This window comes from Macrotis lagotis, chromosome 4 (genome assembly GCF_037893015.1).
Source record: "Macrotis lagotis isolate mMagLag1 chromosome 4, bilby.v1.9.chrom.fasta, whole genome shotgun sequence".
Lineage (NCBI taxonomy): Eukaryota > Metazoa > Chordata > Mammalia > Peramelemorphia > Peramelidae > Macrotis > Macrotis lagotis.
In genome coordinates, this window is record NC_133661.1 from 136227894 (window position 1) to 136248354 (window position 20461).

At 33.9% G+C, this 20461-nt stretch overlaps 1 long non-coding RNA gene across 32 annotated transcripts in view; it reads right to left on the minus strand.

Moving 5' to 3' along the window:
* LOC141521529 (uncharacterized) overlaps positions 1 to 20461 on the minus strand; it is a 179679-nt gene that overhangs the window by 8993 nt on the left and 150225 nt on the right. For 26 of the 32 annotated variants that reach the window (XR_012477991.1, XR_012477980.1, XR_012477985.1 and 23 more), the window contains one exon: positions 1508 to 20360. This is a non-coding gene — a long non-coding RNA (uncharacterized LOC141521529). The remainder of the gene's footprint in view (positions 1 to 1507; positions 20361 to 20461) is intronic. The other 6 variants (XR_012477995.1, XR_012477983.1, XR_012477970.1 and 3 more) reach the window with 5 other exon arrangements.

Sequence of the window (20461 nt, forward strand, 5' to 3'; positions counted from 1 at the left end):
AAAAGAGAAAGAATTTTCATTATATGACAGAAATGCATGCCCTTTCCAATCTTCTCTCAGTATACAAAAGTTGCTAAATTCCAGAAAATAGTTAATATTGATAATCTGTGTCTATGTCCTAGAAGATCTGTGACATTTTATAAGGTAAAGTGAAAGGCTCAAAAATTAGGATCCAGTTACCTTACCTTCTCCAAAGTAAGGGGGGGGGGGATAGGGGGAGTTGAAGGGTGGGAACTTTTTTTCCACAAGGGATGTCTATAAGCTTATTTACTGAGTCAATTAACAAAAGATAACCTCCCATTGTGCAATCATCAATAAATCAATTGTGCTAATACTATCTTGGAATGTCTTCCACTATTTACTTTCATATTGTTTACATTAGACACTTGACAAAGCCAGCACCCTTGAGACAGCTTGATTAAGGGCAAATGGATTTTATAGTAGTCATTTTGTAGGAGTAGTTGGAGGAATAGTCATTTGTATCATATATGTGTGTGTATTACCTATATAGCTATACATACATACTTATATGTGTATACATATGCATACACATAAACATTATATGTTTTGCAAAATAAGTTTGGCTAGGGTTGATCTACTTCTTAAACACCCTCTATATCCTTTATGTAGGGACTGTGTTTGATGAATACATGGGAAGACAAACATTTATGAACAGTGATAGAACAGTCACTTAGTACTCCACCTACGTCTTTTGTCATTTGAATAATCTATTCCCACCCACCCCAATTCCCCACTCATAGCCACCCTCCACAATCTGGGGAATCAAATTAATCTTCAATTATGTAGAAGAATTTCATGAAGGAGCCAAGCTCAAGTTACCGTGTTGCTTACTGCTATGAAAAGATTTACATTGCAAACAGCCGGAATTCTGTATGTTTGTGTGATTTTTCAGCAACAGAAGTGAAATCTATCTCTTAGATTCCTATCCCTGCATGAACTTCAACCATTGGAAACTTCATCTTTGGTATGGAGGGAGACAACATTAATGTCAAGAACCTGCTCTGCAAAACTGAATTGTTACCATTGAAAGTTTAGGATTTTTTTTATTTTGAGGACTTCTTACTTTCAATGAATCCAGAAACAGTCTAAGAAAAGGTTTTCTATGCATAGACCAACTTCTCAGTTTCTGCCCAAAGGTGGACCACAATGACATGGGATGCACAGAAAGTAAAAATAGAAAAAAGAAACATGTTCCTAAAGGTTCCAACTTCAGGTTTGGCTGTAGACCTGGGCAAAGTTCACCCCTCCCCTTTCATGACAGGCTGCATACTTTTCAAGTCTCCACTTGTTTCTTAGAGAGTGAAAATGTGTCCTGTGAGTTCTAGTTGCTTAAGCCAAACTGGGCCCATTTAAGAATAGATTTTTGTTTCAAATATTGTGAAAGGTTTGGCTTTTTTTAAATTTAAATTCGGAATAAATGACTAAGAGACAAATTGTTCCCCACCCCCATACACATACACTCAGTATAACTTTGAAGCAATCTTACCTTCAAGGTAGGAAATTAATTATTCCACTTATTCTCCTTTTGCTTCCTAAATCAGTAGCCTTGGAAGTAAATTGAATATTATGCTGCTTCAGAGCACATCTTCTTGTCAGGCATTGAGCTTCATTCTTCTCTTGATAATGATTGGTGGCTTTCAAACTCACATGACTATTGGATAATAAATGAAAACTGTCATTGTTCTAAGGCTGTTCTAAGGTTTTTTTTTTCTTTTTGCTTTGACCTCATTGTGATATATGACTACTTCAGGGTGTTTTGAAAAGACTGAAGGAAATAGACAAGGACTTTTAAAGGGAAAACAGATCTCTAATTGGATGCCTCTTGCAGACCCTTCCATGACCCTTCACAGAGCAGTCCTTGGTTCTCATATGAGGTATTGGAACTTCCTATGTTATTATGTTCTTTACTTTCAGATTATTTCAATGGTGAATTTTAAAAAATCAATGATAATACCATTGATATGCAAGAGGGAAAATACAGAGCTTCCAGCTTTTATGAATAATTGTCTGAAAAATAATAACTCATTTTCTTAAACTTAGCTGTGTAAGAGTTTATGCTTTGAGTTCATACTAAAAAACAGGATCTCTTCTCCTATTTTTCTAAAGTTAGAGACTCATTGTTGTAGGTAACCTTTCTGTATCGTGAATCTGTTTTTGTCCAAACTGAAAAGCAAAATCACCCTCAATTCAAATATTTGACTTAAATTTTATTATAGAGTTGGATATATATGAAAAACAACTAAACAACAACAAAAATATTTTTATACCTCCAATAGGCATGAGACAAATGAAAAGTATGAGTTGAGAGATGTAAGAAGATTATGATATGAAACTAAAATCCCTCTGATTTTTTCAATATAATTTGGGAGCCTTGTCCTCCTAAATTTCCTTTCTCCTTTGCCTTCATTCTTTTAGATATAACGATTAACATAGTTCATCATTTTCATTTTTCCTGCCTTTTTTATAGTTACTTTTTATATTTTACTTCTCTTCTATCCTATCATTTTTATATTATCTTTATATATAATCCCAACTTGTCACACTGAATGTACTTGTCTAGTCTTTCTTCACTGATTGTAACTACCTCAACATATATCTTAAATTAGTTATAAGAGAGGCAGTGTAGAGAGACGAATGAAATTAAAAAAAAGTAATGTCTCTCTTAATGTACAATACCTAGACCTAAAAACAAATAAAAAGACTTGGGTTGTGATTCTTTCTGAACAATAGGTTCCTCTGAATTAAAATACATGGGTTGGAAGAGACATTCTTTCAGGTCCTTCCAAGAGCTAAAGTTCTACATAAACCTAAGAGTAAAATAATGGCATTTTTTTAATTCAGGAGGAAAATCAAGTACAAAAAACCCCCAGAAATGACTACTATGTGCCAAGAATTGTAGGATACAAATAAAAAAAACACCTTAAAAAAACCTAACAATGAATATTAAACAAAGACCCAAGTATTAGTGCATAAATAAAAGGGTTGTACAAATTAAAATCAGCTAAATCCACTTAAATTAAGCAACTCACGTTCTTTTTCCAAAGATAGCAAGCAATCTCCTCTGAGTTTTAGTTATTAGTCATCCAAAATTATATAATACACAAATATAATTTTCCAGTGTTCATATATCTGCTCATCATCACCTAATAGACAACTATAATCTACAATGAGAGTTATGTACTTGTTTAAATAATTTTAATGGTATAATGTAATTTATTGGACTTTTGAGACAAGGGCTGAGGAGATCTCGCTATGCTAAACTAGTTTTCCCCAACAACATCTCAGCATGTAGAAGGAAAAAGTTTTTTGATAATCAGAAAAAGTCATACATGACATTAATATTATTTTTAAAGTAACAAATGATGTGTTTTATATTTCTACTATTTGAACAATATTTTGCAGCTATGGCGTGAACCTATTGTACTTGGAAGAAATCATAGAAATTTGTAGATGGGTGTATTTAATTCAAAGTTCAATGAAGGAATGTGCCTTAATTAAATGTTAAACTCAAAGGAGCAGGCTACAAGCTGCAAAAATTCCTGAGTGCATTAGGAACCAGATTAAAATATGGTAGGGAAATGTTTATCAGAAGAAATAAAACTTGACTACATCATAGATGATGTTAATTTGTAGTTTTCTGAGTCAATATGCATTCATAGTGACTATCTGAATCTGACTTACAATACTGATCCACATTTCTAATTATCTAACTTCAGCTTGAATACTTCCATTGATGGAGAACTCACTATCTTACAAATTAGTAATTCTTTCTACAACTCTGTAACTCTATAAAATAGTCCTTCTTTACACAGAATCAAAATTTTATCTCCTTCAATTTGAATTTATCCTAACTCTGCTATTTGCTATTAATATGCTCCATTCCATAGGACAATTCTTCACATATTTGAAGACTACTGTCTTATGCCTCCAAGTCTTTTCTTCTCTAAATATAATTATTCCCAGTTACCTTAACTGTTCCACATAAGACATTGTTTCTAAATTCCTACTTGCCTTTTTCTTAATATACCAGTATGTATAATGTCTTTCTTAAAGTGCATTACCTAGACCTAAAAACAATATACCTCCAAAATGACCAGATCAGGACAAAATATTTCCTGTATCTGGGCAGTCTTTTTCTAACAGACTCTATTAATGTATTATGAGAAACAAGGTTGCCTAGTTAGTAGAGAGCTTGTCTCAGAATTAGGAAGACCTGTGTTCAATTCTATCTCTGACACATACTGGCTCTCAAATTCTTGGTAGGTTACTTCATTTCTCATTGCCCCAGGCCACTCTTGGAGATTTAGACTCAACAGGTCTTGGGAATTGTAAATTGCAGACCATAAGGTGATGAGCTGCATTGTCAGATGAAATTCCCAACTCCCTTTGTAATAAAATTGCAAAATCCCTTCGATTCATGTTTTAGCCATTTTTAGACAACTTTGAGAACAATGTAATATTGTCTGCCCAAGTTTTCTGAAAAGGTTTTGAGTTGGTAGTAGGATTTATTAGATGATGTGTGGATTTATATTAATTGAATATTGTAGCAAAAAGAAATCCTCTCATTTTCTTTTTCAAGGGTGTTTAAATTTCTGTCACTATAGTTTATTATAGAAAGAGGTATAAAATGAAAGCCATGGAAAGATTCCCAAAGAGGCTCAGTCCAGTAGAGTGTAAATTCCACAAGTAAGTTTACACTCCTGCTTGTACAGTTATAGAAGGAAAAGGAATGTGTTTGGTCATAGTTTAAATTCCTGACCTTTTACCCTTGCCAGTGTGTTGTCGTGTATTTCTCATACTACAGTTCACAATTATTTGCCAAACAATATGCTCTCCATTGTTAAAGGACATGGGACGATGAAATGTCCTTGATTGAAAATTCATGAGAATTTCTAGTTTCTTCTTTAAATTATCTGTACCTTTGAAAACTTCTTTCATAGTGAACAAAGCTGTAGGTCTAATCATATATCAGTTAAGCAAGAATAACAACAATGGCAATGATAACAATAATGCAATTTTCAGATATCAAATTTTACTTATCAGAACTATCTAGTAGTATTAAATTTCTAGAGAACAAGGACGTTTTGTTTTTGTCTTATCACTACTATCTACACTGTCTTGTCCTGGTGTTTAATAAATATATCTTGAGTTGAATTAAATAGAAGGAAAAAGAAAGAAAAAGGGGAAAAAAGATTCAGTAACCAAAATTGCTATCATTAAGTCTAGGCTCAAATGATCTTGCACTTTATTTATATTGAACCCTAATGACTCGATTTTTAGATAAAAATCTAACAATCAATTTCTTACAGAAGATTAGAAGCAAGTTATTAGAAGTTAGATGGACTGGTTGCTAGCAGTAGGCATACTAATAGCCTCAAGAAGTAATCACAGATATATTGATAAGGGGAATTTTAATAAGAAACAAACAACATATTTTCATCAAGAGTACAAAGCAATTAAAAGCATTAGGTACCTTTTATATGCAAGCCCTGTTATGCAATAGAAGTAGTATATGAAAACAAATTTTTTTTAAATAACCTTTTACTCTCGAGGAAGAAAATGTTTTTGAAAGTATGAATCAAACTTTTAAATAGAAATATATAAAATAGCATGAGAAGAGTTTGTGTGGTGTGGGTGTGGGAGAGTGAAAATAAGATCACTGCAAGAGTAGCTGTTGAGTTGTTTTGGACTCTTTGTGACTCCATTTCTGATTGGGGTTTTTTTGTTTGGTTTTTGGGTTTTTTGTGGCAAAGATACTGGAGTGGTTTGCCAATTCCTTCTTCAACTCATTATACAGATAAGAAAACTAAGGCAAACAGGTTCAATGACTTGCCCAGAATCATACAGCTAGTAACTTTTTGAGGACAGATTTGAACACATGAAGAAATCTACCTGATTTCAAACCCAATACTATATCCAGTATACCACTTAGCTGCCCAGTTACAAGAAATAAGATTTGTAAAAGATAATATTAAAGTTAACAAAGACTCTTGGGGGAGAATAACGCAGTACAATAGAGTCTTAGCTGAAAAGACAGAACCACGGACCTTGTGGAAAAAGGAAGAAAAAGGGGGTGGGGAAGGAGGAAGAGGAAGAAAATATTATTTTTAACTTTGCTTTTGCCTCTTCTTTCCTAAGTCTATTCTTCACCCTCATGGAGATCTCTTTCCCCTCCATGGTCAATATCCTCAGGTCATTACCCCATAATCTGTCTTCACTTATTTTTAACTCTATAATCTTAACCTGATAGTTAGCATTTTCACCCTTCTCTCTAATCTCTGGGGTTCTTGTGCAATTGTCACTCATTTCTCGACAAACCTTAAACCTATATAACTACTACCACCCATGTCTCTTCTATTTCTACCCAGAAATATTATATCAGCTAGATGAAGTCTCATAACCATGTTGAGTCCATTACAATTTCATATTATCCAAACCTATCTGGACTCTCACCACAGCAAGGCATTCCTTCTAACTTCTTATTGGTTCCCTTACTCCCAGCAGAAACTATTCTAAATGTTCTTTTTCCTCTTTAAACTTTCTATATGTCCCCCAACTCTTTCCAGCTGAGGATATTACCTCTTCTTTTTCTTTTTTCTCTTTTTTTTGGTGGTGGTGGGGGAGTTTATAAGGCAATGGGGTTAAGTGACTTGCCCAAGGTCACAAAGCTAGGTAATTATTAAGTGTCTGAGGCCAGATTTGAATTCAGGTCCTCCTAACTCTAGGGCCAGTGCCCTATCCACTGAGCCACCTAGCTGCCCCTACCTCTTCTTTTACTGAGATGATTATGGTCACTTGACAGGGGATACCTCTTATCTTTCTCAGTCTAAAACTCATCATTTTCCACTTTATCCTCTCCCTGACTCCCTGATAAAGATGGTGCCCTTCTTTTTTTATTTGTCAAGGCTAAGTCTTCTACCTGTCCATTTAGTCATGGTCCTATAGCAGATTATTTCCTTCAGTATCTTATCTGTTTCTGTATCTCTCTGTCTATCTGTCTCTCTGTTTCTATGTATGTATGTATGTATGTATGTCTCTGTCTCTGTCTCTGTCTATCACTCTCTGTCTCTGTCTCTTTCTGTTTCTCTGTCTCTATTGGACTCTCTGTCTCAATCTTTCTGTCTCTCTCTCTCTCTCTCTCTCTTTCTCTGTCTCTCTGTCTCTCTCTCTCTGTCTCTATGTCTCTCTCTCTCTCGCTCTCTCTCTCATTTTAATGACTCGTTATTTTTTGATTTTCTGCCTTCAAATGTAGCCATCACCTCCCATCCTTAAAAAATTTTGACTAGACCTTACCATCCTTATCTCTCCTCCCTTTCTCAGTCAAACTCCTTGAAACATCTGCCTACATTTGATGTCTTCACTTCACTTCACTTCCTTTCCTTTTTTATTTCTTTCCTCTTCCTTTTTAATGTGGCCTTCAACCTCTAGTTACCAATGATCTATGAGTTGGCAAATTTGGTGATCTTTTCTCAGTCCCATCCTTCTCAGTCTGTCTACTCCATTTGACACTGTTGACCACTCTTTCTTCCTAGTTACTCTCCTTTTTGGGGTTTTGTGGTATCTCTCATGATTCATCTCCTACCTATGTGACCTATCCTCTCTTTCTTTTTGATTCATATTATGCAACATGCACACCTGAATTGTGGGTATTCGCTGAAGTTTTGTTCCTAGCCTTCTTTCCTTCTCTATTATTTCTCTTCGTAAACTTATCAACTTCTGAGCGCACCAGTGACAATTTGCACATGTTATCCATGGACCAGATAGGTTTTATCACCAGCAAGTTGACCACCAGCTGAAGAGCTTTTCAAGTCATTAGATATTTATTCATGAAAACATCTCCTAAGGAGTAGAGATCTTGAAGTCTGCTTCCCTGAGAAATAGCACTCACACTGACAACATCACAAATCTTTGAAGTATGGAAGAAATAATCATCAAACTCCAGATAAGTCACAAAATAAAAACCCTGAAACAGAGAATACTACAAACATTTGTGATTGCCAAGGGAGGAACATAAGCAAGGATGTGTTATAAAAAACCCTGCTGTTTTTGCAATTTAGCTAAGTTTTCCACCTGTGTCAAACAACATACCATCAAACAACACTTCTAATTTTACATCCAATGTAATTACTTTATTCTCTCTCTCTCTCTCTCTCTCTCTCTCTCTCTCTCTCTCTCTCTCTCTCTCTCCTCCATACGTGTATATATGTGTATATGTATTTCCATTTCTGTTTTGGCATCTATTTTATTTGCCTCTTTCAAGATATCCCTATCCCTGTAACACCTGCTAAATCTTATTTATATTATAGTAATAGTATCTTTGGACAGATGGTAAAGCAAAGTATAAAAATGACAAAACCCTGCTTGATAATATCAATGAAGGAAGATAGTAGGCTCCCAATATTTCCATTCCAAGCAAGAAAACCCTGAACAAAGGTAGAGAGAGAGGAAAAGCTTTCATCATCCTTCTGTTTCCCAGGCCTCACAATAAAGTTGTTGTTTTTCTCCTTAATTACATTAAAATTTAAAGAAACACTCTATCATAGCAGGGGATACCATTAATGAGATTGTTTTACTCTCACTCATCATGAATTATATCTTCAGTCCAGGCATGTTAGACATAATGTTCAAACAACTAATTTAAAAAGTTTTGAGTTATACATGTCAACAGCAGCCTGCAATTGCAGCTGAAGTCCATCAAGCTGAAAAGGGAGAATAGTTCATTCCCTGGGCCCCAAACTCAAAAGTGTAGTGCATGTAGTCACCAGTTGAGTGAAGTACGATGCCTTTGGAATATAGTGCAAAACTAAGCAAATTTTGCTCTTTGATCCTGTTTCAGTTTCCTCTGACTTTTCCATCAGACCCTGATTTAAAGTCAGTATTTCTCTAGTGTTGCTTGATGACTCATTATTAGTCACCTAGTTCCAGTGAACTATGTTCTATTGGTACTGAAAGAATTAGCAAATAGAATTGCCCTGCCCAGGCTGTCTTGGATCGTTCCCCGATCACTGTCTTCACTCCTATCCATGTGTTGCTGAATGAGAAGCTATACTGACTTTTTCCAGTATAAATTGAGCTTCCATATTCTCAACTGGGTCCTCATTACTACAGAGCTTCTTTTCATATCTCCTTAATTATCTTACAATTCCAACCTACATAGGGGTTCTTCCAAAACCTTTCATCCTTCCTCAAATCTCTCATGACTCCCCTTTTACCTTCCCTATCAGTTGAAACTGTTCTTCATATTTTACTGAAAATAATTGTGACCATTTCACGGAGATCTTCCTTTTAATCATCTCACATCACCAAGATACCTTCTTCCACAATCTCCTCTTTCACCTTTACCTCATTTGAAGAGGTAACCCTTCTTCCATAATCACTGCCATTCTTAATCTCTTCTGTTTTTGTGGATAAACTCCTTGAAAAAGGGTGACTACAATAAGTACCTCTACTTTCTTTCCTCTTACAGTCTTCTTATCCCCTTATAATAGTTTCCATCCTCATCATTCCAACAAAACTGCTCTTTCTAAAATTATTAATTATACATTAAGTGCTAAATCTACTGCCTTTGCTCAAGCCCCACCTTTCTTTTGACCTCTCTATAATCTTTGACACTATGAATCATCCTCTTTTCCTTAATATCTCTTCTATGTTTTTCTGACACTACTCTCTCCTGGATTCCTTCTTACCTATCTGAATGGTCCTTTTCATCTAGATCTTTACATAAGTCATGCCCACTAACCATGAATGTCCCATAGAGCTTTGTTCTTAGCATTCTTTTCTTCTTACTCTATGTTATTTTGCTTGGTAGTCTCATCAATTCTAATCTATTTGATTATCATATCTATGCTGATGATTCACAAAATTACTTATCCAGTCCTTACCTCTCTGCTGATTTTCAGTCTCACATTACCAACTGCCTAGTACACATCTTAAATTGTATGTCCCCTTAGAGAGCTTAAACTCAATATATTCAAAAATAAACATTATCTTTTCCTCTAATCTTCCCCTTTTTTTTCAACCTTCTTATTAATATTGAAAGTGCCACCATGATCCAAGTCACCCATGCTTACAAACCAGATATTATCCTTAATTCCATACTCTTGCCCCCTCATACCCAATCTATTGACAATATTTGATAATTTTATTTTTATGTTATCTTCCAAAGATAGCTCTCTCTCTTTGCACAACACCATCATCTTGGAGTAGACCTCATTACTTCATACCTGGGCTATTACAATAATTTGCTGGATGGTCTACTTGCTCCAATTCTCTCCCAACCACATTCTTTCCTCTACTCATCAGTTAAAGTGATCTTCTTAAATCTCAAATCTGATCATGTCATGACTATACTTAATAAACTCGGGTGGCTTCCAATAACCTCCAGGTCCTCTGGTGTTCAAAGGCCTTCATACCCTGCCTCTCTTCCTAATTTATTATACATTAAACCCCACCCAACAAAAACAAGCATATGTGTGTGTGTGTGTATATATATATATATATATATAATATATATGTATATGCATTTACATATATATATATATCTGCAATCCAGTGAAACTGTACTCCTTACTATTATTTCTCAAATGACACACAATCTCCAGAAATCTGACATTTGTCCTCTAAGCCTGAAATGCTCTTGTACTTCTTTTGCCTCCTGACTTCCGTAGTTTCCTTCAAGTCCCAGACAAAACTTCATTTTCTATAGGTAGCAATTCCTAGCCCTCCCTAATCTCAATGCCTTTCCTCTGTTTAGTTTCAAATTTATCCTCTATATGACTTGCTTTTACCAAGTTTTTTGCATATTTTTGTCCTTTAAACACTAAATTATACCTAGCTCAGTGGCCAGCACAAAGTATAGCTTAATAAATATTTATTGGACTATCTGATTAACTGGTATTGCTGATGTATTGTCAATAATCTTTGTAAGATACCACAAGATTAGATGAAGAACAGATGTTCTGATTTTCAAAATAAAGAGGATGGGAATGCAAACTGTAGACTAGTGAGCTTAGTTATAATTCCTAGCAAAATTCTATAAGATTTTATTAAATAGATGATTATTAATATTCTAGAAAAGATTTGAAGTAATCAAAAAAAGCCAGCATGAGTTCTTTAAGAACAAGTCATGCAAGGTTAATTTTATTTCCTTTTTAAACAGGGTTACTAAACTGGTTAATCAGGAGGTCTCTAATGAAATGTTTCAGAGTTATGGACTTGGACCTGTGCTGTTTAACATTTTTATCAATGAGTTTCATAAAGATGTAGGAGGAATGCTTATCAGATTTTAGGTGACAGAAAACTGGAACACTCAATATACTGTGACAATTCAAATAAAAAATAATCAAACTATGAATTTAATAAGATAAATTTCAATAAGTATAAATGCTGTTTTGTATTTAATAAAAAGAATAGCCAACATTTATGTAGCACTTTAAAATTTGTAAAGCATTTTGCAAATATTGTCTCATTTCCTTATAAGGACATTGGAAAGTAGATGCTGTTATATTCCTATATTACAAAGAGCAAATGACTTGCTCAAGGTCATAAAATAATCAATCTCTGAGGGTGGATCTAAACTCGGGTCTTCCTAATTCAAAGGCTCTATCCACTGTACTGCCTATAAGACTCTAAATATTTACAATCAAAAAACTTACCTTCAAATATGAACATGAGGGAAGTTTTACTAGATAACACCTGCCTGAATATCTTGAGGGTTTAGTATACTTTGGAGGCAGTTAAGTTTGGTGACTTGCTCAAAATCACACATCTTGGTCTGAAGTCAGATTTAAACTCAGGTTCTCCTGACCCCAGATCTGGTACTCTATTATACTATGCCGTCTAGCTATTCTTTTTTTTAAGAATCAATGAGATCAAGTATAAGAATGTGATAGAACTACTGTACTCTCTCTATTCTGAGACTGTATCTGGAGTGTGAGTACTATGTATTAGAAAGTATGTTAGTAAACTGGAGATTGTCCTTAGAAAACAAATTAGGAGAATGAAGAGCCTTGAATTAATGGTGTATAAAGAGTAGTTGAAGAAACCTAGGACATTTAGCCTGGAGTTATTATGGCTATATTCAAGTATCTGAAGGTCTATGACATAGTAAAGGAATTATAGCAAATGTGAGCAACAAGATGTAAATGCAGGTATTTTCTCATACCCATGACCTCTCAGACTTATCCAAAACAGAAGTTATATGCAAAAGATAAAACAAATTCAACTGTATTCATGAAGGTTAAAATAAAGCCCATCTGAACTTCAATAACCTTGAGTTCACTCAGCATATCTCCCTACCTCCCATATTACTTTCAAGAGAGGTTATACAGGCAGACACAAGGATTAGACATATATTTACAACAAAACCCATAGCCACACCCTGGTCCCCTTCCCTTACTTTTTCTAGGGCTATGTACACCCCCAGGCTTCAGAAGTATACCCTCCCACAACAGACAATTAGCACTGCTAAAGTTCTTCAGGAACCAAAAAATATATTTTGGAGAATGCAATATCATGGTTACAGGAGGTCAAAGCTATGAAAGGACAGAGAACATCATGGCTTCAGCACAGTTAAGCTATGAAAGAACAGACAATGCTTTGGTGCAAGCTTTCTAAACTGATAATGTCAGGTCAGAGAATTGAGGAACAGGGGAAGCAATAAAGGTCATCCGGCAAGGACATTATATATATATATATATATATATATATGTATATATATATATATATATATATATTTATATATGTATGTGAGGAGGTGGGGTAGAAGGGATGCTATGTAGTCTTTCACTAAGCATGAAAGAAAGAGCACATTCCAGTTCTGACTCCAAAAAAAGTTACTTGGCACATAGATCTAGAATGATGAACCTTGAATTCCTCAGCAATAAAGGAAGATGAGACATCTTCAAACCCAATCTCCAAGGAAATCATCAACAGAGAGGATAGAGACAGAAAGTAAATGTGTGTGGGGGGGACAGGATAGAAAAGATCTGAAATTATCAAAGAACCCAGGAAGAAGAGAATTCAATTGCATTGAATATAAACAGATAAATCAATAGGGAGAAGATATATGCAATCAATTGAAAGCAGGAGAGAAAAAGGAAATAATAAGCAAAACACCTACTTGTAAGGTATAACAAATGAGAAGAGAGGATCAGGAGTGATGGAAAGAGTGCCAGTAGGAATAGGACCACCTTAAATAAATAAGTAAAATAACTGAAGGAACATGGTATTGTGCTTACAACAGAAGAGGAGAAGCTAGAACTTTGGGGAAAATATTAGCGACAGATGGAGAAAAATATAAACCGAATTCTAATAACTTCAAATGTGAATGGATTAAATAATCCAATAAAACAAATAAATAATAACAACTTGGAATAGAAAACAAAACCCTCCAATTTGTGGCTTATAAGAAGCACATTTGTAAAAAGTAGATATAATCAAAATAAAATTGAGAGGATGGAAACAAATTAATTATGCATTAAGATAATGCATTAATTATGTATCCCCTCCCAAGAAACCCCAGGAGGTACAATCATACAACCTGAGAAAGTAAAAACAAACATTTAAAAAAATTAAAAAATGGATGAACAAGGACACTTACTGTGCTTAAAGGAACCATAGACAACAGATCAATAGCAGTAATAAATTTATATGCTCCAGCAGCTTAGAATTCAAATTCCTAAAGAAACATCTAAGCTAAAAGAAAAAATAATCAGTAGCACAATAGTGACTGTACAATGCAATGTTCTATCAGTTTTTGTTAAGTTTAATTGGTAAACAAAAAGGAAAATATGGAACTGAATGAATTACTGGAAAAACTAGAATTAAAAGACTTATGGTGTCTGCCTAATGGAACAGTAAAAGAATGCACATATTTTCAGTACCACATGGAACTTTTACAAAAATTGACCTTATCCTTAGATATATAGATATTGCAAACAAATGTTTTAAAAGGTAAAAATAGTTATTACATACTATATAGATTAAAATGTAATAAAAAATAGTAATTGATTTAGGAATCACAAATGAAAGAAACAGATCCAAATAGATATGACAATGAAATTCTAGTAAATAATATGTCAACAAACAAGTCATAGAAGTAACTTATATTTATATAGAATAAAATATCAATGATGAAGAATCACTTGAATTGTTCGACTTATCCCTGAAGAAAAGATGTATCCATGGTAAACAAGCAAGTTAAAGCTTCATATAATTCAAAGCTCCCTAACAATTAGTTATCCAAAAGTGGAATGAGCTGCCTCAAGAGGTGGTAGTTCCCTCCCTACTGAAGGATGAATGATCACTTGTGAGATATATTAGTCTGGAATATGTTAGTTTTAAAATAACTTTAGACTAACTAGACACTGAGCTCCTTTCCAACCGTGAGATTCCATAATCCTTTGTGATTCTGTGATATAGCTGCTTGTTAGACTAACTTAAACATCTCTAAGCAAGCCCCTCAGGAATCACAGGATCCCCAGTGAGGGGGAAATGATTGACTTTCAGCCAAATTTTGGAACCTTGGTCTTTTTAGGAAGTTTTCCCCCCGAAATCAAGCAGAAATTTAATTCTCTAAATTGCTTCTTATTTGGCCATTGGGAGCCAAAGAACAAATTATGTCCTTGTTCCTTTTGAGAGCTCTTCAGCTACTTGAAGGCAACCATCATTCGTTGGGCTCTGAATGTTCTAACCTATAGCTCTATGTACTGTTATTGCTTGTGTCTCTTTTCCAAACTATTCACAGATCCTGCTCCTCTCTTTAATAACCCAAGTATGAGAGGGGAAAAATTGAACAAGGAAAGTCATATCATTCACTGAGATTGGACTGGTGGTGGAATCAAATTAGCACAAAAATTCTGACAAATTCTGCAAGTTCACATTTTTTTTACCTTTTCTGCACAGAAAGAGATTAAATGAAAATGTCCAAGTACATATTAGCTAAACCAACCTTCATAAAGTATCATAAAGGATACTTTTGTGTAAAGGATAAACTTACGTAAAGGACACACACATATAGATATAGAAGAATCTAGTCTAATCAAGAATTCAGAGGCATATTTTAGGGATTAATAAATTTAGTTATGGTAAAGAAAAATTAGTAAAGCTATAAATTTCAGACATTGATACTGTTTCCAGCGTGAAATGTAAGTTCCTTGAGAGGTTGAATTATTTCACCCTTTGCATTTGTATTCACTAATACCCAGCATAGTGCCTCACACATAGTGGGTATTCAATAACCATTCAAATGATTGAATTAGAATGACTTCCATACACCAATGTTGTGGGAAAAATAATGAAAGTATTATGATGTTCTTTTTTAATTAAAAAAAATTAGTCACATAGAGGTTAAGTGACTTCTCCAAAGTTACATAGTTGGAGTAACTGTTACTCTTTCAATTACTCCATGTTGCCTCTTCTGATTAACAGAAGTCATAGAAAATATATACTTATTTTTTAATGTAGCTGCTCATTGTGTCCAAGGGCATTCAGAAAGACTCTTACAGTTTCCTTCATTTTTTTTCATTATACATATTTATGTTTTTCAAGGATGGTGTAAAACTCAAGGAATCTTTGCTCTCCTTAGACACACTGACATTAGGTTATGATTGCAACTCTAACTCAGAATTCCCCTTGAGTTCTTCTCATCACAAGGAGCATTAAACCCACATATTAATATTTAATTTGAAAATCTTCATATTGTTGCTTGCAATGGTGATTGAGTCTATTCTTGTTTTACAAGGCACCAGACATTCTAAGTCAAAAATCTCACATTTATCCCATATATATTTATTATGAACCTCACTAGGAAAGAAAAATTATCATTTGGGATAGAAAATCCAAGAGATATTCATATACTTGAAGTATCTTATATCTATTTCAACCAAAAGTACTGTTTAAGAAAATTCAATGCATTCTAGGAAAGTCCCCTCACCTCAGAAGCTATTGAGCCCAAGTAGTCAATGAGGCTAAGAACAGAGAAACTAGAAAGCATATCTTCCAACCCAGCCCCAATTCAAACCCTCAAAGATTATAAATACAATGACTTGTGACAGATTGTTCCCCAGTCTTATGGCTTAAAGTCTATATGATAAATTCAGCATGAAGTGACAGTCACAGCAAGTGTTCGAGGCTCTATCTAAAAAAAACCTAATTTTACTGAAGTTGGAACTCAATGAACAAGAAAATCTGAATGTACACCTAGGGCATATCTCAAAACTTTAATCTCCATAAATGCCATAATGGTTATTTATGACTGGAATGATATTAATATTTTAAAATATTTCAATAAAAAGACACTCTTGGATGCTACAGTTGTGTTTTTATGCAAAGATAATAATATTTTAATGGATCTTTCCCTATGTTAGTATGTTAACAGACCAAGAAAAAAGAAAATCTCCTGGCTTTGTTATCACAGAAGCAACAATTGCAAGACTTTCATGTGCTCAATTTCTAAGAAAAAATTCTAGCTTCTTTCCTTTTATTAAAAACAAAAACCAAAACCAGGGCTACTGATTGAACTTTTAAGTTAGGTAAATGTAGTTAACAAAAGTCAAAAATATACAGCCTCCAATGATGGGTAAAATTAAGGTCACCAGTTACAAATGTAATCCAACTGTATTGTTTAATCTAGGCTTTTGCCGTTAGAGATGTGTAGAATAGAAATGTCTTGCTAGTGTTAGGGTTAATGTGGACTGACTGGATAACTAAAGATAAATCCTGCAGACTTACTTGAATGTGGAAGCGTTTAACACTGACATTTTGAAAAAAAATGCATTCTATTGCTCAGCACTAGGTCATGATCCTCTTGCAGTGTGTGTGTGTGTGTGTGTGTGTGTGTGTGTGTGTGTGTGTGTGTGCATGCATGTGTGTGTGTGTGTGTGTGTGTGTTTCCTGCTGATTATTTCTTTCAGGTTTGCATACTTGTGCCATTGGTAAAAATCTCTTGTTAATTCCACAAAGGAAAATTATGTATATTAATTTTCTTAAAGGCATAATACTTGTGTCTTCCTAAATGTATTTATACATATACACATGCATGTATGTATTTTATATCAATGTACATGTAGGATATTGAATTATGTTTGAATTTTTTGTCAAATCTTAAGGAACTGGCTTGGGTAGTCACAGGATATGAAGAGCACTTTGAGTGCATAAAGAAAATGTTGACATTTATAGCCAGGAACTTGGTACGCAATTGCAAAGGTCATCAATGAGTAAACAGATATTAATGGTTAGCTGGATAACTGGTACATAAACAGGTCACATTAATAATTAACATAGGAGAAAAACTAGGAGTTTGAACTAAACTCAGGAAACTATGTGTTTGTTCCAAGTAACTTCATAAGGAAGCAAGAACAAAGGAGCCAAAACTTACAATGCTATCTAGTTGATTAATTTTTTAAAATAATAATTTCTCATCTTTACTTTGCTCATTAACAACTGAATAACAATGGAATTTGGTAACCTCAGAAAGGCTAGTTAATCAATTGACAAATGCTGAAATGGATCCTTTGCTCAAATTAGAGTCTGATTTTCTTGTCCTTTGTTTTTCCTTTATGTAGCAGGATGCAAAATATTTAAGAAGCTTATTTAATCCCAGGGTTTTTTAAAAAGTATCTTCTCCCTCTTATCATTGTTATAATGAATGACTTTTAATTTATAGTTTATTGCCCAGAATTCTAACCAGAATGATATTTGTTAGTCATGAAATTTTCCAAGTCAGAATTTTGTAAGTACCTAACACTTCTCTGTGTAGTTGCAGTTATGTAGCATTGTTAAGTAGATTACTTGATCCTTTCTGTTCTTTCATTTCTGTTAGAACAGAAGCATATCCTTTTTAGCCTTGGGAAGTCCCTTGCCAGTCTTCTCTATGGGTGAGAGAGGGGAGATGGGGCAGAAGGGGGAATGATTTAGGGTGTGAACTTTTTTTTGGAGGCTTCTCTCTCATCCTTTCTCTCTGGGTATTTGATAGACCATACTTTATTACAATAGTTAACTCAGTCTTTAACTTAAGGAACATATGATGACCCCCCATGTCCATGTGGTTCCCTCCTTTGTAGCTTTGTGGAGTTTATAGCAGACAAAAAATTAATAATACAATCACAATAACTCAGAGATTACATTTGGAAGTTTAGATCCCTGCCTTAGCTTAAATGTTTGTTTAACTCCAAGATATAAGAAAAATTCAGCTAAAACAAGTTAGCAAAGTGTATCATAATATATGTTACTCGACAGGCATAGTTCTCCATAGTTGGAGAAAGAGTAGACTTATTTAAAACTTCCTTCATTCTTTAAAGAAGTGTATACAACTTGTTGCTTCAGTCTGTGTCCTCTATTCTCAAGATAGCTTTAGAAGATCTATGATCCATTCACCTTGATATCACTCTTCTTTTCTGCAACTCCATTTTCATTTTAGTTTCTCCCTTTTATTTATTTATTTTTTACTAGTATTGCTCCTGTAGCACTGATGGATTGTTGCTCAATTTATTAAGACCTTATGGAGTTAGGAGTTTAAAAACTCCTTCTTCTCAACCTTCTCTCTGCCAGGTGGACTATGTTTCTTTTAAAACTCTCAGGAATACTTCAAGTTCCCCTTTTAGCTCAAAGATCATGATAATCTAAATTGCTCTCAGCACTATAAAGAAATATTTTTCTTGCTGCACTACAAATCTCAGGATGTCTCTCAGGTCTCATATCCTGATTACAAATAAATACCTCAAAGTTAGAAATTGGCAAGAGGGACCTTTTATTAAGTAATTTTACATTGATTTTAAAGCTTAGCACTATCTTTAGTGTCCAATATAAAGAGATTCACAGAAATATTGAAAGAAAAATATTTCAAAAGGTTCAATTAATGAGGAAAATAATTAATATGGTAGTGGAATACTTATAATGATCCAACATGTTAGAAATTCCCGAATAAAAGAAAGTTATACAGTACATATCTTAAATAGTTTACAAATGAATGATGTTTTAAATTTAATATGAAGAAACCAATTTTTTAAATAAATCTATTTTGTGGACTGTCAAGTCCACAAAAGACATAAAAGACATATTGAACTTGAAAATCAAATCATTTAAGGCTGATCATATTTGTAATAACCTTTAACTAGCTTTTAAAAAAGGAATGTAAAATTAGAAAATAGATTAATCAGGAAAAAACAACAATATAACGGTGGAACACACTAAGGGACTAGAGAGAGGATGTGAATAGAGGGTTTAAACACATGTAAAAATATAATAAAGTATTTCATTTAAATATAATATATAGAATATAAAAATAAATTGTTTCTGACAGCTGGCGCAGTAAATGGTACCTTAAGTTTTTTCTTAATATGGTAGATACTGGTATTAGCTATAAGTCATTAAGGACTGAGCTTTAAAAAAAAATGCTGGGATGAATAAGAAATATCAAGTAAGAAACAAAAGTTTTCCAGGTCTAAAATTAATTTTCATTGGAATGTTTATTTATATATACTTTTGGCAGCATCTTTGGGGATTTTTTTTATTCTATCCTAATTTACAGGGGTATTATGATCTTTGAATGACATGATTCCTAAGATTTCTTCATTAAATCCCATGATCCTATATGAACATGGCCAGATCTATCAGCAATAAAAATTTCTCCAAACAAAAGATTGGTTGGGATAGATTTTATCATTTTCTGACTAGATATCATTTGCATTCTCTTCTAATCTATAATTGGAATAATCCCCTAAATGAGTGACTGCAGTTCATCCTAGCTCAGCTCCTTATTCTATTGAATGCTGGAGTTTAGGTTAAATTTTCAATGCTGACATCCAAAGTTAAGAAATAGGGATATAGTCAAAGATAACTTCTATATTCTCTCCTTTTCTCTTGGTATTATACTTCCTTCTCAGGCCCTGAAAATTTGGAATTATCATAATATCCCTACCAATAGGTATATAGGCTCATTTGTGTCTTTGGAAAAAAGCAAAGTCCCCTTCTAATTATATCCCAGGTATATTTCCTTTGCTTTCTGATCAGAACATTGGTTTACCATGCCACTTATTCTCTACATTTCAGCTGTTATTCTTTTAGGTATTAAGGTCCCATTTTCCTTATACTTCTCTCTAATATTTTCCTTCAACCCATCTTGTATTAGATCAAATCCACATTACATACCCTGATATTCAAGATACACAATTTGGTCCCAACTTACCTTTCCAATATTTTACTCCCCTTCAATAATTTTCCCCCATAGATAAATAATCCACTCAATGTCCTCCAAAACTTTGCAGTCTTACCTCAAATTTGCAATGTTCTCTAAAACAGCATAATTTCTATAGTATCTTAGGATCATAAATCTTAGAGACCTGAAAAGGATGAAACAGAACTTTACTTGTCCCTTAAGCCCCAGATAAAAACTTTATTTAGTCTACAAGATATTCACTTATCATTTTGATCCAGAACTTTT